The sequence below is a fragment of the Bubalus kerabau genome, chromosome 12 (genome assembly GCF_029407905.1).
Source record: "Bubalus kerabau isolate K-KA32 ecotype Philippines breed swamp buffalo chromosome 12, PCC_UOA_SB_1v2, whole genome shotgun sequence".
NCBI classification, from domain to species: domain Eukaryota; kingdom Metazoa; phylum Chordata; class Mammalia; order Artiodactyla; family Bovidae; genus Bubalus; species Bubalus kerabau.
In genome coordinates this window covers 56,764,702-56,789,839 of record NC_073635.1, presented here as the reverse complement: position 1 = coordinate 56,789,839, position 25,138 = coordinate 56,764,702, and the positions used below count along the sequence as shown (strand labels likewise).

Below are 25,138 nucleotides of genomic sequence, written 5' to 3'. Positions count from 1 at the left end.
AATGGAAATCCTTAAGCCTCCTCCAAACCTACTCCGTCAGGAACTGAGAACACAGATCACCAACCTCTGTTTAACAAGCCCACACAAGCTAATACTTCAGAACAACTTACTTAGAAGAAGATTAAGGTTATAACTGTACAGTGATCCATTCAATATAGAGTAACTCTGAGTTTCTGAAGGATATTAGTACCATTAACTAACGTAGAAAATGGCAAATGGGGTCCTCCCTGGCAGTCCAGTAGTTAAGACCTGGAAATTCCAATGCAAAGGGTATGAGTTCAATCCCTGGCTGGGGAACCAAGTTCCCATATGCTGCAAGTGAAGACCCCCTCCCAAAAACATGAGAGAGAGAGAAAAGAAAACTGCAAAAAGGGAATCAGTTTTCAAAGCAAGAAAATTTGGTTCATACTAATTTCAAGTTTCCTATGGGAATCCCAGATGGAGCTGAAATCAGTTTGACTGATTTACTTCTAACTTATCATTTTTCGTATATATATATATATACATACATATATATATGACAAAACATGGTTTTAAAACATGACTATGAAAACATGGGTAATCATTAGCTAAATCCGTTTCACCTATAACCACTTTTACCTGTCAAGGTTGTTTTAATTATTGCCACTGAAGACTCTTATTCTACCAAGCAGCACCTGGCCTCAACAACGAGCTGTTTGCCCAGGACTTGGAGTCAGGCTGTGTCTGGTTGCAGCTAAGCAGGTAGCTAGAATGCGACCACTGACCCTTCAACAGCGCACGTGCTGACAACTGCTTGCTTTGACATTTGAACCAGCAGAGGCCTGTAGCTCAATTATTGGGCCTATGCCTGCGCAGAACGGTGATTACCCTCGTTTGTCCACTTTTCTCCATGCTCCCCAGGCCTCCTTGCAGAGCCCTGATTCTTTATTCTTTCTCTGTGATACCCTGAACGCCTTACCTTCTGCGGTGAGGAATAATTGAGATTTGTTCTCCTGTCTCATGGCTTGGCTGCCCTGCAAATAAACCACCTCTTGGCTGCAAACCTGGACGTAGCCTCATTTTGACTTGCTACGCATCAGGTAGGATGGACCTCGGTCAGTAACAACTAGTTTAACAAAATACAGTTCCGCTTAAACATGGATACATGATTCAAACTTTGGAGAGGTAGGGAGCTTCATATATTCATCTGGAGCCAGGCGGGTGAGGAATGAAAGCAAAAATGAAAGGATATTTTAGATATAATTAATGTTCCAACTCAAATGATTTGAGTTAATCAGAAAAAGATGACTCTACATGAACCTGGCTTAATAAGGTAAAACTTTTAGAGAGGTCAGGGCTCCAGCCGACCACAGACCACAGAGGCCCTGCCTTCTGACTCATTTATTGAAGCCACCGTGTTAGAAAGGCCCACTGGGTTTGGAACCCTGGGTTGGCTCTAGAAATTGAGACTGACTTCCAGGATATAAGGGCAGCTTTTAACCAACATCTAGCAAAAACCCAAATCCCTCAATCAAGAAAAAAGCCTGCCAATCACCTAAATAATCTTGAGCGAGGCTTCTTCTGGTCTCTGGATGAGAATGTGGGCCAGCTGCCATCAGCAGAGGACCCAGGTAGGCTGTGTCCAGCCCACACCCATAGACAATGTGAGATAATATTACTTTAAGCTGTACTTATATGATAATTTATTATGTGTCAGGATGAAAGTAATACATGAGCCCCTTCCTGCATATAAGCGTAAGCATATATTTTTAAGTACAATCTATAGGTATGTATTTGGAAATAGGAAAAAAAATGTTGATGTGGTCTGTAGTCTTCTTTTTGTTCTCTCGCTTCTTCCCTTCCTCCCCTTTTGTCACCATGGAAGCAGGGAAAGCTTACAAAATAGCTCTGGTGGTATTTTAAAGTTTGTTAGGGTACTATTTGGCTGAGGGAACCAATAAGAAAAAAAACACACAAAAACTCAGATTTGCAGGAAAACTTGTTTTTCTAAGCCTTCATAACACTTAGAAAGCCCTTAGGCCAAAACAAATACTTTCTGTTGCCACATAGAAACTCTTATGAAAGGTGAATACACAACTATCAGGCTGGAATTCACACCTATTCAGTTCTATATTAGAAGAATAAAAATCTCACACCAAAGAAAAATGGGTGTGAAAGTAGATTGTGGAAAGTAAAACATATATTCATTTTATACTTTGTGATCCTATTTCATCCTAGAGTCTAAAGGAACAAAAGCAAAGAAACTATCTTTTAAAATATCATCTTTACAATGTTTGTTTTATCCTGTAAGACTTTCCTCACCTCAAAAATTGTCTTTGGAGAGGGAAAACTTCTTAAATATACCTCACTGATCTTTCTAACGAAGCAGTGAGTTGGCATGCAATTATTTCAGAGTTTTACTGCTACTTATGAAAGAAAATTGACAACCCATGAAAAAAATTATATGTGAAAAAGTAATAAAATTTCCAGAATCTTAAAAATGCCTTACACATCCCTGTCACTGATCCATAGTTTACTCTATTAGAGATTATAGTATACTCTTAGAGATTAGTGTTTTAGGCTTCTGAGCACATACATCGAGGTAATTGTTTGTTCTTAAATATTCTGTGATAAAGAGCCTTTGGTTTGGAGACTCAGAGTGATATCAGTTTCTGATCTAGTTAAAGTGTCCTGTAACTTATATGTTGGTTCTAAGATTACATTTTTCTTCCAGCTCTTCAAACAATTCAATCTTGCAAGTGCCACAGTATTTCCCTTTATCTACTCAATGACAACAAAAATATTCAAGACAGCTGAAACTGAACTCATCATTATAATCTATTTGTACCAACAATCCAGTTGCCCAGCTCAGAAGCCTGATGCTCACTCTGGGTATCCTGTACCTCCTAAACCCCTCAGTCTTCCTTAATTTCATATTAAATCCATCAGAGGCCTGGTCTGTTTGCCACCTGAGTAGCTCACACCTTTACCTTTCTCTCCCATCCCTATTTCCTGCTCGTAATGAGTTCAACCTTGAGAAAAGCATATTTGGCACCTTGCTCTAGGAGAATCCACAGTAATGCAAAAGTCACAGCAACAGGTTCAGTTTTGTTAAGATGTTTATAATGTTAAGTATTTATCTTAGAGATATTGTGAGTCTGGAATCAGTATTTCACTGAGCACACCATTAAAGCAGAAGTGATATATTAGTAATTTAGAATTCTAATTGTTAAAAAAAATGTGCAAGCTGAAATTCACTGAGCAATTACTGCATTCAATTTAGATGCATTATCTTATTTAATTTTCCCAATAATCTTACTACATCTTATGAAAAGGCAGTGTAGCTGTGGATTAGAGCCTAGACTTTGAAGTCAAACTGGTTGAAGTTGAGTTGCAGCTTTGCTATTTAAAACTTGTGTAATCTTACACAAATTTTTATTTTTTTTATTTTTTTCTTCACACATCATTTTATTTGTTGTCCTTAGGTACGGTATGAATTTCATAGCATTGTTTACATTTTTAAAAAAAAAGTTCATTTGACATTAAATAACATGTCCAAAATGATATACTTTGTAAGTAGCTGAAGCAAACTTAAACTACAGCTTGTTTATTTTTTTTAATTTTATTTTATTTAACTTTACAATATTGTATTGGTTTTGCCATGTATCAAAATGAATCTGCCACAGGTATACATGTGTTCCCCATCCTGAACCCTCCTCCCTCCCCATACCCTCCCTCTGGGTCATCCCAGTGTACCAGCCCCAAGCATCCAGTTTCATGCATCGAACCTGGGCTGGCAACTCGTTCCATATATGATATTATACGTATTTCAATGCCATTCTCCCAAATCATCCCACCCTCTCCCTCTCCCACAGAGTCCAAAAGACTGTTCTATACATCAGTGTCTCTTTTGCTGTCTCATACACAGGGTTATTGTTACCATCTTTTTAAGTTCCATATATATGTGTTAGTATACTGTATTGGTGTTTTTCTTTCTGGCTTACTTCACTCTGTATAATAGGCTCCCATTTCATCCACCTCATTAGAACTGATTCAAATGCATTCTTTTTAATGGCTGAGTAATACTCCATTGTGTATATGTACCACAGCTTTCTTATCCATTCATCTGCTGATGCACATCTAGGTTGCTTCCATGTCCTGGACAAATTTTTAAATTCTTTGGTGTTTCGGCTTCCTTATATATAAAATGGGGGTGATGATAATCGTAATGTACTTGAAAGGATCTTTCTTGGAGTGGGGTATACACTCAATGATTAGATTTTTTTTACCTTTATTATGTGATTCTTAGAGATTCAGATTTTAAATAACTTGTCCAAAGCTGCACAGTCATTAAAGCAGTATAAGTTCAACTGAAATATAAGTGTTTACTTAGAATGCATAATTTTAATTTTACTGCTTTACTGTCTTCCTACTAGTGTGAAGGCTTGGAAACACAATTATCAAACTATATTTTTTTCCATTTTCAGCAAAATATATTTTTCAGTTGGTATTTTGTCATATTATTTTTGCCATAAAATTTAAGTCAGATTCTTAAGAATTACATTAACATTTTAGAAAATGAAAATAAAATGTTGACTGGCATTTCCCTTTATTGCTGCCACTGGAAAAAACTTGTGAAAATAGTATTTACTTAGCCCTTATCCTGTCCATTAAAGTCCCAATTTAATCATGTTGTAGGAAATGATTTACAGTGGTATATTTAGACATTTATATTTTACAAAGAAATAGTGACATCAAAGTATTTAGAATATACTACACCATCTTCTTTTGATTAAATATTCTGCTCCTATGACAGAAGGATGAATTAAGGTTTAATAGACTATTTTCTAGCATTTAAATTACAAATAAATGACATTTTGATTTTTAATCTTCGTTGATTATTTTACTTTGTGTCTATCAGTTCCTACGGTTTGAAGTCATAATGCAAAACAAGACTTGCTGTTTCCTTTACTGTTGGTCATCCTCACGTTGGTATGAAATAATCTGTGAGCTGGGTCAGGGGACAGGGCTGACATTGCTAATGACACCTGGTGCGGTGTGAGAATGGTTTATTGGGGGAACCTAGAGGCAAGGGGTAGAGGAATGGACTGGGCTCCTTACACTCTCATCTCATGTGCTTAATGCCATGTGCTTAAATCAGGCACATGGTGGTGCTGGAGGGAGGGAGACCTTCCACTTCCCTGTCACTCTGCCTTCTGTATATTTGTGAGGAATTAGTAGGGGACACGGAGAAGGCAATGGCACCCCACTCCAGTACTCTTGCCTGGAAAATCCCATGGACGGAAGAGCCTGGGGGGCTGCAGTCCATGGGGTAGCTAAGAGTCGGACACGAATGAAGTGCCTTAGCAGGAGCAGCAGCAGCAGCAGCAGCAGGGGACGGGCAGTGACCGAGCCATTCTGTAATGAAGGCAGCGTGTTCATTCCTGGAGTTGCTAGTTACAGAAATTAACATCAGTATATGTTTACTTTTTTTGCCTAGAAAAATTTCTCATATAGTTTAAGAGAAAAAAAAAAAGGTCTTTTTGGTGGTTATTTTCTTCTTAAAAAATATTTATTTATTTGGTTGTGTTGGCGCATGGCATATGGGGTCTGCATCATGCCGATTCTCTAGTTGTGGCACACATACCCAGATGGTTCCAATCTATTTGTTGAGATAAACACGCTCAGTACATGGCACATTTAATTTTGTTCAGTTATTTGGATTTCATGGATCCTATCCCAAGTCTAAGAACAGAATGTTGATTGAATATTGATTAGCAGTCATGGTAATTCCATTCTCTTTGACAGCAATTGTTTTAGATTTGTCCATGGTAAACACTCTTGACTAAGGTAGAGATGGAGTTGGTGTTAGGGAAAATGTTCCTAAATAGGTATCAAATGGCAACTCATCTCTTTTTGGCTTTGGATAATGTTCTTTGAGGATAAGTTCTGGGGATCTGCTATAACCCCATAGAGAAGCTTCTCTGGGTCCCTCAATTTGTGATCAGTTGAAATATTCCTGAAGCTCTTCTGGCTACAGGCTTTTGCTATGAAACATAAACAAGAGAGAGCCTTATCTATACATATTTTATGTGTGTGTGTGTGTGTGTGTGTATTTTTAAAGGTATTTTATATTTTCCTTAAAAGAAACAGGATTTCCTTAACCACATTGGCCTCTATTTTTCATAATTTCTTGCCATTTCAGTGTGACTTTGTATATATGTTTAATATTGCATTTTGTTTTTAATAGTGGTTTGTTTGGGCAGCTATGACATTTACTGTTATTTACTTAAATGTGACTCATACTTAGTTTTTGTGAATTCATTCCTCATATTGATGCACTACTTCTCTGAAGGTGTTTCCTGAGAAGTTCTCTGATACATTACCTATGGTTGCCTGAGAGTATGTTTATTTTCTTGGCATTTAGATGATATTTTAGCTGGCATTAAAATTATATGCTCTAAGTTGTTTTTCTGCAACACCTTTACTCTATTACTCATTATCTTTGTACATCTTGGTTTGCTCCTAAAAATGTGATATTTATATAGTTCTCATTTCTTTGCAAGTGCTTGCAGTTTTTCAGTTTTTGAAAGATTTTTGTATTTTAAGTCTGTCATTGATATTCTTAAATCTCATTTAATTGCGATAGGGGATTTTTCTACAGTGTATTTTTGTGTTTGTGTGTAGTTATGATTGTCACTGAACGTTTTAAAGCAGAGTATCTTCTGTTGGAAAAATTATCCATCATTAATTCAAATATAACTCTAATTTACATTTTACTTTCTATAAATCTCTAAATAAAAATGATATGACTTCCAGTTTCTGGTCTGGTCCAACATGTTAAGAGGCTTAAAATGCTTACACCCTATCCACATGACCAGAAAAAAGCTAAACAAGCTGAAAATCAACAATTGTTCTTAGATTCCTCAGAGAATTGAGGAGACAGGAAAAATTGCTGCCTGAAAAATTAGAAAGACCAAGAGCTGGGTAGAAAAAATAATAATAATGGTCATACTGCTGGTGACTTAGTGCAGACAAGTGTGAGAGTTAAAATTCCATAGATGAGGGATGGTATGGGGAGGGAGGAGGGAGGAGGGTTCAGGATGGGGAACACATGTATACCTGTGGCGGATTCATTTTGATATTTGGCAAAACTAATATAGTTATGTAAAGTTTTAAAATAAAATAAAATAAAATAAAAAAGCTCAACATTCAGAAAACAAACAAACAAAAAAAATTCCATAGGTGGGGCTAGTCTCAGGGGGCCCCCTATACTTTGATAAGGTTTACATCTTAAGAATGGGAGGACTACCAGGTTACAAGAGTGAAGATTGGAGAAAGTACATATTCTTTTGGCAGGGGGGAGGGAAAAAGCAGCCATTTAAATTGCATTCAGGGGGCCTCCCTGGCACTCCAGTGGTTAAGATGCCACACTTCCACTTCAGGAGTCACAGATTTGATCCCTGCTCAGGGAAATAAGATCCCAAAAGCCATGCAGCAAGGCCAAGTAAATAAATGAAATAAATAAATTACAAGAATATATTGTACAACACAAGGAATATAGCCAATAAATAAAATGCATCCAGAGCATTCTCTCCTTTCTTCAAGACAACCCTCAAGGGCACTATTTTACCAGACCCTAACAGGGAAATGGCACCCCACTCAGTATTCTTGTCTGGAAAATCCCATGGATGGAGGAGCCTGGTAGGTTACAATCCATGCAGTGGCAAAGAGTGGGAAATGACTGAGCGACTTCACTTTCACTTTCAACTTTTCTTGTGGGGGTTTGTTGTCTAACTGATCTGGGAGGAGAGAAGTTGATAACTCTAGTCCCCTTTAGCTCTCCATATGTGGGAGAAGAAAATACTCACCCACATCACCTGCTGGCTTTCCTATAACACCTAAGGGAGGAAGAGAACAGATAAACTGGGAAACAGTTATGAAGGTCACAGTCCAGGGCTTAGGCTCACTAAGAAAGACTAAGACCTAATTAAAGGGCTGTAAAGCATATCAGTAGTGGTCCTATATAATAGGAGGAAAATATAACAAAACTAACTTTTGTCTCAAACCTTAAGGAGAAATTTCAGGGAAACTCAAAAACAGAAAAAAACAGCCAAAACAGGTACATCAGAGGACGGTTTAGTCTCTGACATCTACAATTATAGCAAACAGTAAATACAGCCTAACTCCTAGCCAGGTAAACACAAAAACCCACAATAAAGACCCATTTACCTCTGTTCTGTTTACCCAAAATATTCCAGCATTCAGCAAAAATTACAAGACATACTAAGACAAAAAAGCACTGTTTGAAGACATAAAGCGTGCATCAGAACTAGACTCAAATACAGCAGAAATTTGAGAATTATCAGACCAGGAATCTATAATCTATAGTTAAAAACCATAATCAACTTGTTAAAGGCTCTCATGGAAAAAGTGTACAAGATGCAGGAACAAATGGGTAATGTAAGCAGAGAAATGGAAATTCTAAGAATTAAAAGCAAATGCTAGAAATAAAAATATGCAGTAACGATGTTAAACTAATTTATGTACTTGAAATTAAACTCTACATAGTCCTGGTGTATAATGTTTCTATTTGGATGAGGATTTTTGCGTCTATGTTCACGAGAGCTTGTTGGTCTGTAATTTTCCTTTCTTGTAATATATCTCTTATTTTGGAATTAGCATAATACTGACCTCATGGGATAAGTTAGACCAGGAGTCAGAGTATGTTTGCTGTTCTCTCTCGATGCAGTGTCAGAAGCTGAGATCTTTATAGAGTTTTTATTTTTGTCTCCCCTGTTGTGCTTCTCCAGAGACTATTTCTTAAATAACACCTGAGCCCTTCAGTTCTTTCACTGGCAACTTCTGTTATTACACAGAACCACAGTTGATGTAGTGGTGAGGTGGGGCAGGAGAGAAAGTGTCTATAATTCTATGTTTAAGTTTCCATATTTGAGGGGGTCTATCTGCTTGAGCTCTACCTCCATGAGTACTTCTCAGCTTCCCCCTGCCACTCACTTCTATGTGAGAAAGGAAGGCTAGTAAAGGATAGAGATAGGCGTTAAATTTCCCTACCCCCAGGTGGGCCATGCTCTGATAAAATCCAAGTTGGTTAGACATTAGTAAAATATTAATAGTTTCCCCTGGGAACAGGACTTTGTTTAGGAGACTAGGCTGCTATAGGAGTATTTTCAAATGATTACATTTCTTCTTCCTGTGCCAGAAGCAGGGGGCATTTTTTCCAAATAGTTACTCTGAGAGATGGAACTGCAGGAAGTAAACAGAGGTTTGGGGGGTCTCCTTAAGACTGTACCCCAGGGAGCTTTTAATCTCTCAGTCTCGGCCCTCATCAGTTAATTACTCATTAATGATTTCTGTCAGTTGCTGGCTCCAAGGGCAGCAGCTTTGGTTCCCAGATACTTTTGATTCTCTGTGTTTACCTACTTTTTCTACTTTTGATGTGGTATTGATAGTTTGACTCCTGACCTCAGTTCTCTGATAGATACAAAAAAGAGTTGTCAATTTTCAGTTTGTGCAGCTTTCTTCTGGATGAGGATGACAACTTTCAAGCACTTTACATGTTGTACTAGAAACCAAAAGTCTGATATTGTTTTTAATTATGGTTGAATTTCTCATGTCTCATGGTCCCTCATGGCTGCAATATTCTCCTGGAGTTATGAAATAGCTTGGATGGTGAATTCTATTTAGGAGAGATACTTAGATTCCACCATGTGTGTGTGTTCAGTTGCTGAGTCATGTCCAACTCTTTGCGACCCCATGGACTATAGCCTTCCAGGTTCTTCAATCCATGGAATACTGGTATAGGTTGCTATTTCCTCCTTCAGAGGATCTTCCCGACCCAGGGATCAAACCCATTTCTCCTGTGTCCATCCATAGACAATGGATAAGGAAGTTGTGGTATATATACACAATGGAATATTATTCAGCTATAAAAAAGAACATATTTGAATCAGTTCTAATGAGGTGGATGAAACTGAAACCTATTATACAGAGTGAAGTCAGAAAGAGAAACACCAATACAGTATATTAACGCATATATATGGAATTTAGAAAGATGGTAAAGACAATCCTATATCCAAGGCAGCAAAATACACAGATGTAAAGAACAGATTTTTGGACTATGTGGGAGAAGGCAAGAGTGGGATGATTTGAGAGAATAGCATTGAAACATGTATATTACCATATGTAAAATAGATGACCAATGCAAGTTGGATGCATGAAACAGGGGACTCAAAGCTGGTGCTCTGGTGCAACCCAGATGGATGGGGTGGGGAGGGAGGTGGGAGGGGTTTCACGATAGGAGACACATGTGCACTCATGGGTGATTCATGTTGATGTATGGCAAAAACCACCACAATATTGTAAAGAAATTATTCTCCAATTAAAATAAATTAATTAAAAAAATCAGCTGAGTTATATTAAAATGTTGCTAGTATTTTGCAAGGAAAGGAACAAGATGACTAAGTAAGAGATAATGATTAGCCCATTCTTCTTTTCCCTATTCTCACTCTTTATCCAGAGAACTGCTGGTGCTACTGCTAAGTCACTTCAGTCGTGTCCGACTCTGTGCGACCCCATAGACGGCAGCCCACCAGGCGCCCCCATCCCTGGGATTCTCCAGGCAAGAACACTGGAGTGGGTTGCCATTTCCTTCTCCAATGCATGAAAGTGAAAAGTGAAAGTGAAGTCGCTCAGTCTTATCCGACTATTCGCGACCCCATGGACTGCAGCCTACCAGGCTCCTCCATCCATGGGATTTTCCAGGCAAGAGTACTGGAGTGGGGTGCCATTGCCTTCTCCAGGGCATCTTCCTGACCCAGGAGTTGAACCCAGGTCTCCCGCATTGCAGGCAGACTCTTTACTGTCTGAGCTACCAGCGAATAAAGTGGCAAAAATAAAGTTGAGAAATCGGACCCATGATTAAGATTTTACAGTAGACACTCACGTCTTTCTTTGCCCAATATCAAAAGGTTTGTGTCTCTGTTCAAAAATTAAACTTGATAATTATTCAGGAAATACCAAAAACCCATATGTGAAAAGATCTTCCACACTTAGATAATACCACATTTTTCACAGAGCAGAGTTAGCACCATATATCACTTACCCATCAACATCCTACAGTAAGGATGTATCACTTACCCATCAGCATCCTTAGAGTAGAGTAAGGGTAAATGAAAAACCCTTTACCCGGATTCATCCTGAGCTTTCCTTTGACATAATTTTGATTACTGATTCAGTTTCCTTATTTGTTACTGGCATGTTCATGTTTTCTGTTTCTTCATGATTCAGTCTTAATAAGTGGTTGTAGGTTTCTAGGAATTTATCTAATTCTTTTGGGTTATCAAATTTGTAATTATTCATGGTAGTCTCTAAGATGCTTTTATTTCTTTTTCATCAGAGGAATCAACTGCAATAACCTATGTTTCATTTGTAATTTCAGTCTTTTTCTCTTGGTTACTGTAGCTAAAGGCTTGACAATTTTATCATTTTAAAGAACCAACTCAGTCTTGTTATCTTTCTATTTTTCTAGTATCTACTTCATTTATTTATACTGTTAATAATTTCATTATTATTGTTAATAATTTCATTTCTTCTGCTAACTTTGGACTCAGTTTGTTCTTTTTCTAGTTCTTTAAGGTATAAGTTAGGTTATCTGAGATTTTAATTCTTTCTTAGTGTAGGCATTTATCACTGTAAAAGTTCCTCTTGCCATTTTTGCTGTATCCCATACATTTTGGTATCTTATGTTTTCATTTCATCTGTCTTGATTTTTTACTTCCCTTTAGAATTCTTCCCTGAGCCATTTATCAGAAATGTAAGTTTATTTTCACAACAGAGGAAACAATATAATGCAAAGACAATTCAGGAATGGAATAAAATCTTTGTAAAGCATATATTGGATAAGAAACACCTATAACTCAATATATAAAGAACTTCTACAACTCAGTAGCACCAAAACAAAAGCAAATAACCCAAATAAAGGCAAAGTATTTCAGTAGACATTTAACTGAAGAATATATGTACATAGCCAACAGATATATGAAAAGGTGTTTGTCACTACTAATCATCAGATAAACACAAATAAAAAATCACTGTGAGATAGTGCCTCATAACAGATGGCTATTAAAAATGACAGGTGATAATGAAAATGTAAAGAAATTTTCTCCCTTATATGTTGTGGGAGGGAATGTAAAATGGCACAGCCTCTTATGATAAACAGTACAGAGTTTTCCTCAAAATTTGTACAACTGCCACATGATCCAGAATTCCCACTGCTGAGTATATACCAGAAGAATTTAAATTAGAATTCTAAAGGGAGATCTGCACTCTCATGTTTACTGCAGCATTATTCACAGGAATCAAGATAAGAAACCAACCCATATGTCCATCAACAGATGAATGGCTACAGAAAATGTGCTCTATGGGTATAGTGAAATATTAAGCAGTTTTTAAAGGAAAGAAATCCTACCATTTAGGACATCATAGACAGACCTGGAAGACATTATGCTAAGTGAAATGTCTGTCATAGAACTACAGATATTGCATGATTCTATTTATTTGAACTATCTAAATAGTCAGACTCATAGAAAGCAGAATAAAATGATGATTGCTAAGGGATAAAGGGAGAAGTTATGGAGAGCCTTTTCTCAATAGTTATAAACTGGTGGTTATAAGGATGAATGAATTCCGAAGATCTGTAAAACATTGAGTTTAAACTTAATACGGTACTGTGTGCTTAAAATCATGATAAGAATATAGATCCCATGCCAAGAATTCTTAACACACACACACATACACAAAATATTTTGAAGTTGATGAGTACCTTTATTCCCTTGGTGGTGGTGATGGCATTGTGGATGTATGCAATGACCAAACTTATTAAAATGCATATATTAAAAGTGTGCAACCTTTTCTATATTAAGTATACTGGAGAAGGCAGTGGCAGCCCACTCCAGTACTCTTGCCTGGAAAATCCCATGGACGGGGGAGCCTGGTAGGCTGCAGTCCGTGGGGTCGCTAAGAGTCGGACACGACTGAGCAACTTCACTTTCACTTTTCACTTTCATGCATTGGAGAAGGAAATGGCAACCCACTCCAGTGTTCTTGCCTGGAGAATCCCAGGGACGGGGGAGCCTGGTGGGCTGCCGTCTATGGGGTCACACAGAGTCGAGCATGACTGAATCGACTTAGCAGCAGCAGCAGCAGCAGCAGAGCTTAAAATAAAGAATGTATGGGAAAAGGAAAGGATCCAATTACACTATTTTGGGGAAATTTTAAATGTATGGTGACCAAAAATAGTAATTAGTAGTCCTTTACTAATATTACAAAGATTCAAAGTATAGCTAAATTGGACACATTTAATATGTCCTTTCTCTAGTTTGTCCACTTCAGTAATGTATTTTCCAATTAAAAGTTACTGAGTCCAAAAATCGTAACTTTCAAGTGCTGTATCTAAACTTTCCATTAAGTATTTTGCAGATTGTTCTAAAGTCTGAATGATTCATCTAATGGCTGAAAGTCCGATGTGGGATTTCTGTTGCTTTGTCATTTGGGGGCTGTGCTGGCCTGACACTCTTCCTCTACAGCTCAAGTGTGCTTTGAGTAGATGACTTCTGTAATCGTTATCTTTGCTCTGATAGAGCACACATGTAAATCAAGTCTGTCTGTTTCCCTTTCACATTGCACTTTTAATTCATTGTGATAGATTTTGTCTTTCAAGTCGTGCCAGATCTACTGGGATTGATGTGCTTTTCATCTGTCACTCTCTTCACACTGTTTGATTAAATTGGTTCTACTGCTTTCAGAGGAACTGGCTAAAAAGCCTGAGTGGCCATTTCTAACTCAATTGTGTAATTCAACTGTTTTACTATCCAAATTCTTCTCATTAGCCTGAGTTTTCATACAAAGGAATTACTGTAATTTATAAAGTTGTCCTCTAACTATCCTTTAAAGGCAAAAATTCAAAATAAGATATCCTAGTTCACATTCACAGTAGTTATATGAAGATTCTGAAATGCATTTTGAGAGTAGATTCTGAATTTCATTATGTACATTTTGAATAGGACCAGGTAAAGAAGCACCTCCCAATGTAGGGAACACAAGTTGGATCCCTCAGTCAGCAAGCTTTCCTGGTGAAGAAAATGACAACCCACTCCAGTATTCTTGCCAAGAAACCTCCACGGACAGTGGACTGTCCTTAGGGTTGCAAAGAGTCAAACAGGACAGACATAGTGACTGAACAACAGCAACAAGATACCATATTAAAATGTAAATATAAACATAAAAATGCTTTAACAAGAGAAGTTGTCATTATATTAAAATTTTCTCCTGATATGTAAATGAAAAGTATACTGACTTGATAGAATATTACATCAATGTCATTCTTTTTATAAATTAAGCTTAAAAAAATGCTCTAAGAGCCAGAGTTTCTGGCTCCACTAATTAGTTCAGTTCAATTCAGTTCAGTTGCTCAGTGGTGTCCGACTCTTCGAAACCCCATGAACCGCAGCACACCAGGCCTCCCTGTCTATCACCAACTCCCGGAGTTCACCCAAACTCATATCCATTGAGTCAGTGATGCCATCCAACCATCTCATCCCCTGTTGTCCCCTTCTCCTCCTGCCCTCAATCTTTCCAAGCATCAGGGTCTTTTCAAATGAGTCAGCTCTTCTCATCAGATGGCCAAAGTATTGGAATTTCAGCTTCAAGATCAGTCTTTTCAGTGAACACCCAGGACTGATCTTTGGGATGGACCGGTTGGATCTCCTTGCAGTCCAAGGGACTCTCAAGAGTCTTTTCCAACACCACAGTTCAGAAGCATCCATTCTTCAGCACTCAGCTTTCTTTATAGTCCAATTCTCACATCCATATATAACTACTGGCAAAACCATAGTCTTGACTAGACGGACCTTTGTTGAAAAGTAATGTCTCTGCTTTTGAATATGCTGTTTGGGTTGGTTATAACTTTCCTTCCAAAAAGTAAGAGTCTTTTAATTTCATGGCTGCAGTCACCATCTGCAGTGATTTTGGAGCCCCCAAAAATAAAATCAGCCACTGTTTCTACTGTTTCCCCATCTATTTGCCATGAAGTGATGGGTCCAGATGCCATGATCTTAGCTTTTTGAATGTTGAGCTTTAAGCCAGCTTTTTCACTCTATTTCCCTTTCATCAAGAGGCTTTTTAGTTGCTCTTCACTTTCTGCCATAAGGGTGGTGTCATCTGCATATCTGAGGTTATTGATATTTCTCCTAGCAATCTTGATTACAGCTTGTGCTTCTTCCAGCCCAGCATTTCTCATAGCTAAGGCCAAACTTTTAAATTTTTTATGCTTTACTTCTTTATATATAAGATGAGAGAGCTGAATTAAAAAAAAAAAAAAACTTTAAGGTTATTTTTAGCTCTTCAAAAATCTACATTCAGGTTATCATATGTCCCTATGTGTCAATAGGTGTGCCTATATAACCTCCTGTCTGGATAGGAGAAGATGTGCCTGTATCTCCTCCTATTCAATGGAGATTGAGTTATTTTCACAAAATATTCTACTTCAGAGATTGACATTGATGTTTCCTTTTTAAATGTTTACATGTGTATTAAATTTAAACTCTAATCTCAGGAATCTTGAAATTTTGATGACACTGGGCTGAAATTCTTGTTCCCAATTCTTCCTTGTTATGAAGCCTTGAGAGATTGCGTATGTCTGTGTGTGTATTTGTTTAAATAATTGCAGTATATCTATACATTAAAATAATTATTCTTACAGAGTTGGTATAAGTTGCTTAGTGTAGTATATGGAACACAGTAAATGTCCAGTAGATTATAGTTACATTAAAAAATCATAAAATTTGATATGTAATCTATAAATTACCTTTAATACTAGTTTTCTAGAAATAATTCTATGCTATTCTTGTCTTTACAAAATCTGGTTCATGTAGTTTAATTTGTCCTTAAAGATTAAACAATATATCACTAGTTAGAGACACTGTGGGGATTCTGCTGACAGAAAATACTAATATAACTAGTATTATATGTTATATTATTATGTTAGTATAACCTAACTTTACTGTTTAGGTTGGATTATTTGAATTATATGTAATATGTTTTATAATGGTCTTAAGTATAGTGAGAGGGAGTTTCTATAGATTATTTGGTATATTTAATATGTGATTCATTTTCTTGTGTGGAGAAAAGGCTTATTTCTGATTTCTACCTTGAAAACTTAAAGAGACATGCAATTTAACCTTTCTAAAGAAAATAGTAAAGGCCAAGTTGCTAGAATGTTAGCATCCATCTGAATTCCCAGAATTTTTTGGTTCAAAGGACCTATGTACATTTCCAGTCAACTAGATCATTGGTCACAGAAACCTGGTATTTCTTGCATCCTTGTCTTAAGTCCTTAGGGCCCAATAGTGAGAAAATGAATTCTTAAGGTATTAGCAGGAATAAGTCATCAAGTAGAATATGTATAGACATATATGTCCAGTGATGTACTAGTAATGTTTTACCACTAGTTCTCTCGAAAAAGGTCAGCATGGAGCATGCATGCATGCGTGCTCAGTCATTCAGTCATGTCTGACTCTTTTTGACCCCATGAACTGGGATTGAACCCACATCTCTTGCATTTCCTGCATTGGCAGGGAGATTCTTTACCACTGTGACATATGGGCTTCCCTGGTGGCTCAGGCACTAAAGAATCTGCTTGCAATGGCAGGAGACCCAGGTTATATCTTGGGTTAGGAAGATCTTTTAGAGAAGGGAAATGGCAACCCACTCCAATATTCTTGCCTGAAGAATCCCAGGGACAGAGGAGCCTGGAGGCCTATAGTCCATAGGGTCACAAAGAGCTGGACATAAGTGAGTGACTTAGCACATTTAGCAGACCACCACTGGCGAAGCCCTGTCATACATACACACAGATTTATTATAAATTGTACTTGTAAATGGGATATGGACTACCAGTTTTACAAATGACATATGATATTGCTTATTATAAATTCCATATAGTCCATTAATTCTCATAAAATACTTTTATTGTTTTTTTCCTAACTGGTATCTCAGATGGTAAAGAATCTAGCTGCAATGCAGGAGACCCGGGTTCAACCCCTGGGTTGGGAAGATTCCCCTGGAGAAGGGAATGGCAACCCACTTCAGTATTCTTGCCTGAAGAGTTCTGTGGACAGAAAAAATGGCGGCTACAGTCCATGGGGTCACAAAAAGTCAGATGTAGCAAATGAACAAAAGCAAAATGGGGAAATTTAGTAAATTCTTATATACCAAGTTATTTATACCAATTCAAGCCCCTTAAAGATAAGATCTTATAATGTTATAACCATTTCAAGGATTAAAATCAATCATGTATATGAATAATCTGTCATAATACTTGCTTTATGACTCTCCTTAAATGTATTTTCTTTTTCTCTTCATCTGCCTCTTAGATTACAGATACATTCACATAGATAAAATTGTAAAATAAGAAATAATTATACTCACTAATCTTAAAATATTTTGATAACAGTAAAGTTTAGTGATAAATTATAAATATGTATGTATGATAAATTATAATATAAATATGTGTGTGTGTGTATATATGTGTGTGTATATATATATATATATATATATATATATATGATTTATATGATTATAAAGCTAAGCCAGTTAGCCAGGGCTAAAATACTAGTTCCTCCAGTTCTCAAGTGTGTGGCATTGAACAATTACTTTAAATATTTTGTATTGCCATTTCTTCATCTTAAAACTAGTATGATAGTTCCTTCCTTAGTTGCTACATGTTAATTATTTATAAAATTAACTGGTAAATATTAAACTTTCAGTAAATATTTGCTCTTGTTATCAAGTAGACTTCTCTTGCAGAGGTGGGAAAAATCAGTTCACATTCTACACTGTAGACATGATTTCCTTGAGAGTGGTGAATGAGACTTTTTTCTCCTAAGCCTTAAAAGACATTCTTGAATTACCTACTTTATAAATAAAGCAGCAAATAGTAAGTGACTTGTATATTTTCCATGGGAGTATATCTTTGAAGAAATGTTTTGTCTCCGTAGAGAAGTTCTGTATCAAAACAAATGTTTTATCATAGTATAAAATATGAAGGAAATAATCCAGGTTTAAAATGCCACCATATACCATGCACCTATACTTGTCTAGTCTCCCTAAACATGAATGCAAGTGATATCCTCTTAGATTAAACCAAAGGGCACATGACAGCAACTTGGTCAATCATTAAGTATTTCATGAAGGGTAGGGTGAATTTACTTTTTATTACTTGTGACTTTATGTTGTTTGGTTAAAAATAATCCAGTATGATAGAGAATAGGTTAAAAGTGTAGAGAACATTTCCAAGTGGAACATATCTTGAGAAACTTTTTCATAGACAGAAACATCCAAGATACTGGAAGAAGCGAGAAAAGGGTCAATGGGAAATATTACGGTAGATAATATCGTATAAAATGGCAAATTTAAGAACTGAAACTGAACAGTATTTCCCTTAGAATTAAGTACAGACTCTGCTAGTTACTTCCCTGATTATATAATATAAGTTAAATGCCTGTAATAAAAAACATATAGCAATTATTTTAATCTATTTAAATTTGCCAAAGTTTCATTCATGAGTACCCTCCATTTTAGAGCACACAGCTATTTTCAGGTGACTGGAAAATGCAATTAAGTGCAATGCTTGTGTAAAATATGTGTATTGTACTTTATGGTGGTGGCCCTGGAGAACGTTTCCCATTTTAAAGAAATCAGCTACAAAACAAGCCCTGTCAATTATTTGCATGCAGTTTTCACAGATTTCACAGGAAAATATGGACATGGAGTATTTGTATAAAATATTTTGATATATACATTTGGACAACTAAATGTTTCGTAAAACACTGTGTGTAAAAAGCTCACTGTTCATTAGACAGATTTGTCCCCTGTGCTGCTGATTCCCATCTTCACCCTAAAGATGAACAAATGGACTAATTCAGTGTTCCATCAATTGATATATACAGGTTTAAATGATCATGAATGCTGCCTCCCATCCATTATGTTCTTATATCACCATGAAATCCCTCAGTTGCATATATAAACATGAGTGTCCCACCTTACTGACGTAACACGCACACATACACACCTGGAAATGCAGGTATAAATCCTGTAAATATTTTTCTGCAGGCCCTTTTATGGTTATATTTCAAAACTACCTTTAACACCTATTACTTCAAAATACACTACCATTAACAATTCTTGTTGGGTATAGAACACGGTTCGATTTTTTTTCTTACAGTTATTAATCTCCTGATAGTTTAACTCCAAATTTCAAATGTTTAAAGAAATCTTGCTGTATATTGTCATCAGTTTTTCCTTTTGTATGGAAATATATAGGTTTTATTTCTAAGAGCAACGATAATATAGTAGTTGGAAACATAGCATAATGTATATTACTAAGCCTGCATTAAAATCATTTTTCAGAGGCATTGAACTCTCTTCTCTCTGATCATCACCTCCAGTAGCTATACAAGGGCAAGTAGAGAAGGTTATCTGAAGAGATCTATGTTGATTATAATTGCATGGAGGGAATGTACTCTTTCAAATTCCTCCCTTACTTTATTTTCTAAAGTACACTATAGTGCAGACAGACCTCACAGCATGGTATGAGTTTTCCCTGGGTCAAAGAATAGTCCTGTGGTATGCAAAATGTAATTATGTTCAGCAGGATAACAGATAATTGGGATATGCATAGAGATATATTTTTATCACATCCTCTGCTGTATACAGTCTTGTTATTTGTTCCTGAGATGTGGAAGAAGTCATAATAACAATCTCTTTATAGCAATCAAAAGAGATATCAGTGAAGTGTTCCTGTGCTCCCACTGTATCAGGTGAGCAAGAACATACAGAAATGAAATACAGGATCCTAGCTCTCTGTCACAACTAAGAATGTACCTCATAGGGCTATCTAGGCTCTTGACAAAAATGTTTTTCTCCAAGAGAAACTGAAAAAGTAATTGAAAACATACTGGCAGAGAATCTTCTGGTTTCTGTATTTGCATGTAAAGATCTTTTACATTATCACTCCTGTACTGACAATAAGAAATGACTGGAAAGACTAAAAATTAGTGACTTTTCTTGGACCCATTAGAGAACAGAAGTTGTAGAGAAAACCACAATCCAAACCTTTGAAAACCATGCAAATCAGTCTCTTCCCTCCCCCAACCCTCCTATCCAGCTTCCCCTTTCTCTCACTGCTTTCTCTCTCTCAGATATAGATATGGAAAAATAAGAACAGTTGCCAAGCCACCATTATAATCTATTTCCTGTTTGTGTTTTTTTTACTAGTTTTTTCTAGAAAAAGTTGATTGGTGTTGAGCAAATAAAGTATTTTATTAATTAATTTTTTTTTTCTAGTGAATCAGTGTTTTTTTTTTAATTTTATTTTATTTTTAAACTTTACATAATTGTATTAGTTTTGCCAAATATCAAAATGAATCCGCCACAGGTATACATGTGTTCCCCATCCTGAACCCTCCTCCCTCCTCCCTCCCCATTCCATCCCTCTGGGTCGTCCCAGTGCACCAGCCCCAAGCATCCAGTATCGTGCATCGAACCTGGACTGGCAACTTCGTTTCATACATGATATTTTACATGTTTCAGTGCCATTCTCCCAAATCTTCCCACCCTCTCCCTCTCTCACAGAGTCCATAAGACTGTTCTATACATCAGTGTCTCTTTTGCTGTCTCGTACACAGGGTTATTGTTACCATCTTTCTAAATTCCATATATATGCGTTAGTATACTGTATTGGTGTTTTTCTTTCTGGCTTACTTCACTCTGTATAATAGGCTCCAGTTTCATCCACCTCATTAGAACTGATCCAAATGTATACTTTTAAATTAATAAAATACATTTGAATCAGTATTTTATTAATTTAAAAGTATACTTTTATATATCCAAACCTTTATTTGGGTCTTTAAATGTACTTTGCACTCTGTTTTATAGTCTGCCAAGATGAATTAGGCATACTGCCTTTCATGAAAAAACCGTACCATCATATTTTTAACACATTGTTATGGAATAGAAATATTTCACATTCTAAACACATCATGTAATCTGTTTCATTTGCAATAATATGATTTGCTGCTGCATCTATTTTACTCACATTATTACATCCAAAATTTGAGTCACAAAATTTGTACATAAAGCTTAACAGATGGAGTTCTTAAATTTTATCCAGCAAACAATAATCTACCACAAGTGCTTAAGAGTCCCATTCTAACACATTGAACAGATGCAATTCCAGTTTCAGCACATCTATTCCTAAATGAAAGAGCCCTTTTGAATTTGATATTTTGTTCATTTTTGAAATTAAGAATATGATAGTCTGAAAATAGTTGTCAGTCCTTTAAAAAGAAAAAAAGAATGTACTATGTTGTTCCAAAATTTATACAATACATATTTACTGTTACATAGAAATTTTAAATGGATAAAGAAGTTACTTAAAATCTTGTTGCAAAATTTTAGAACCAATGGTTTAGTGCTTTACATTAGCACTTTTCCACATGAAAAATAATTTAGCTTGACTTGGCAAATTTATCATCTTTGTGCTAAACGTTTACATCTAAAACTAAAAAACATAATTTGCATTACCATTCAGTGCCTCTGGATACTATAATTGTATTTGTACACTATTTCAAATTTTATGAATATATCTTCTACCTAATAACATCATTGTACCAGTTGGCTTATTTTAATGTAACATAATTATCACAGAAAAAAAAAACAAACCTAATAGTGCCAGTAGTCATTCTGAATCATTACAATTGTGAATAAATCAAATTTTTTTCCTTACACATACAATGTATTCAGGAAAGCTGGGATTTTAATTCATTAACATTCAATAAACCATATGCACCATATCTAGACCTGGTTTTCTCATAATCAATTTTCAGTCTTCTAGGACAGATTATCCTTAGGTATTGAAAATAAAATGCATATGTCTTTCGATCTTTATTTAAAACAGGAATTTGACTCATTAGAAAAGAATAAAAGAGTATTGTGAAACTAGACAGTACAAAGTAGGTTAAATTACATATTTAACATTAGAATAAAATAATACAGACAAGTATTTACTATAAATAATTGAATTTTTCTTAAAATCCAGACCAGGGCAGAAAATTACCTTTGAAAGTTGAGAATGAATTATTCTGATTATTCTTCTTTATCAACTATTCCTTAATAGGTCCTAATTATTTACCTAGGTAACACCTCTTCTATTTTCCCTTTCTTGCCAAATGCAAACTGAGTGACAGAGTGATGAAAACATCTAGCCAGCAAGTTTTATTTTTTTTTTTTCCCCAGCTTCTTTGACAGTGGTTACCAGAATCTATCACTGGTCAATTTTAAGATAAACAGAGTGTCTCTGTAGCTTATAGGAAGAAAGAAAGAGTCAACAATATCAAATAAGTAGGAGAAATGTAGCTTACATACAAGAGCAACAAAAGAAGGCATAAATAGGTATTTTCTCCTGTCACCTTTCTCACTGTTAAATTGAGTCCTAGAAAATAAAAAACATACCATTGCACTTTGGTAGGAAAGAGCTCCTATATATTAAGTTTAGAAGACAAATTGTATGTGAGTGTGTCTATATGTGCGTATACTTGTTTGTTCTTAAACTGCTTCATCATCTTTTTTTCCCTGTCTTTCATTATGAATGAATTGACATTTTAAAGGTCACAAGGACCACAATTACTGGCATGCTTGCTGATTCAAAGCAGAAAAAACCCCAAAACTAAGATTGATAAATCTGTGGTGGCTGAAGACATTTATTTTATTAACTCCTCTCTAAAAGGCTAGTAAGAAAGAAGATGTTATTTGGTCTGCTTGAAACAAACTCCTTCTATGTATTTGATGAATAGCTTCCAAATGATCAACAAAACACGACATCCCAATTATTTTATGTTTTGTTTACCATAATGAAATGTCATGCTGCTACTGCAGCTGCTAAGTCGCTTCAGTCGTGTCCGACTCTGTGCGACCCCATAGTCGACAGCCCACCAGGCTCTGCCATCCCTGGGATTCTCTAGGCAAGAACACTGGAGTGGGTTGCCATTTCCTTCTCCAATGCATGAAAGTGAAAAGTGAAAGTGAAGTCTCTCAGTCGTGTCCGACTGTCAGCGAGCCCATGGACTGCAGCCTTCCAGGCTCCTCTGTCCATGGGATTTTCCAGGCAAGAGTACTGGAGTGGGGTGCCATTGCCTTCTCCGGATGAAATGTCATAGGTAGACATAAAAGGCAATCTTTCAATGTATAAAACATTGCCATTGTTATGCCAACAATAATTGTCTATAGCAGTGGATATTTATGCAGATGCTATTTTAAAAATCCACTGCAACTCTTCATTTTCTGTAACTTAAGTTTTTCTTTATTTACTTGCATTCCTAGGGAATGCAAGGCTTCCATCATCAGGCACTAGTTTGGATTAAAGAAAATATGAAGATAAGTATAGATCTTTTCCTCCCAAAATGTGCATGGGCATGTACAAGGATAAATGGTGCATGTAATTTCAAAGGCTTAATGAAACCTCTGAAAATCATATGTGGATCCTGGTCCTCCAAGAAACGGAAGCTATTTTCAAAACTACTATCAGATCTAGCTCAGAAACAGATCTGTTCTTTTCTATCCTTTATAATGATTACTCTTAAGTAGAGAAAATTCCACTAGTTAATGATGAATAATATGCATATGCATTTTATCAGTCATAGTGATCAGCTAATTTATCTATTGACTTACAAGAAATGTGATCTTTTGAATTGCATTTGTATAACTTCCTTTAAAATTGTATTTCAGTTACTATGTATTGTCTCCATTGGGAAATGTAGATATCCTCCCACTGACATATAATATGATTTTACATTTGAAGCAGTGATCACTGGAATTGGAATGATTTTGGCACCTTTAGGAGCAAACAATGTGAAGTCAAGTGGGCCTTAGAAAGCGTCACTACAAACAAAGCTAGTGGAGGTGATGGAATTCCAGTTGAGTCATTTCAAATCCTGAAAGATGATGCTGTGAAAGTGCTGCACTCAATATGCGAGTAAATATGGAAAACTCAGCAGTGGCCACAGGACTGGAAAAGGTTGGTTTTCATTCCAATCCCAAAGAAAGGCAATGCCAAAGAATGCTCAAACTACCGCACAATTGCACTCATCTCACACCCTAGTAAAGTAATGCTCAAAATTCTCCAGGCCAGGCTTCAGCAATATGTGAACCGTGAGCTTCCTGATGTTCAAGCTGGTTTTAGAAAAGGCAGAGGAACCAGAGATCAAATTGCCAACATCTACTGGATCATTGAAAAAGCAAGAGAGTTCCAGAAAAACATCTATTTCTGCTTTATTGACTATGCCAAAGCCTTTGACTGTGTGGATCCCAATAAACTGTGGAAAATTCTGAAAGAGATGGGAATACCAGACCACCTGACCTGACTCTTGAGAAACCTATATGCAGGTCAGGAAGCAACAGTTAGAACTGGACATGGAACAACAGACTGGTTCCTAATAGGAAAATGAGTACAAGGCTGTCTATTGTCACCCTGTTTATTTAACTTCTATGCAGAGTACATCATGAGAAATGCTGGGCTGGAAGAAGCACAAGCTGGAATCAAGATTGCTGGGAGAAATATCAATAATCTCAGATATGCAGATGACTCCACCCACCCTTATGGCAGAAAGTGAAGAGGAACTAAAAAGCCTCTTAATGAAAGTGAAAGAGGAGAGTGAAAAAGTTGGCTTAAAGCTCAACATTCAGAAAACTAAGATCATGGTATCTGGTCCCATCACTTCTTGGGAAATAGATGGGGAAACAGTGGAAACAGTGTCAGACTTTATTTTTTGGGGCTCCCAAATCACTGCAGATGGTGATTGCAGCCATGAAATTAAAAGATGCTTACTCCTTGGAAGGAAAGTTATGACCAATCTAGATAGCATATTGAAAAGCAGAGACATTACTTTGCCAACAAAGGTCCATCTAGTCAAGGCTATGGTTTTTCCCATGGTCACGTATGGATGTGAGAGTTGGACTGTGAAGAAAGCTGAGTGCTGAAGAATTGATGCTTTTTTTTTCCTCCTTTACTTTTTTTTTTAATTTTATTTTATTTTTAAACTTT

The 25,138-nt window shown here is 36.4% G+C and overlaps 1 long non-coding RNA gene across 2 annotated transcripts in view; it reads left to right on the top strand.

Annotated features, from left to right (window-relative positions):
- The first annotated feature begins 654 nt into the window (after positions 1-654).
- LOC129624606 (uncharacterized) overlaps positions 655-25,138 on the top strand; it is an 89,855-nt gene continuing 65,371 nt past the window's right edge. Inside the window, exon 1 of one of the 2 annotated variants that reach the window (XR_008701058.1) lies at positions 655-1,061. This is a non-coding gene — a long non-coding RNA (uncharacterized LOC129624606). Of the gene's footprint in view, positions 1,062-1,316; positions 1,593-25,138 lie in introns of those variants that run through there. The other variant, XR_008701059.1, reaches the window with a different exon arrangement.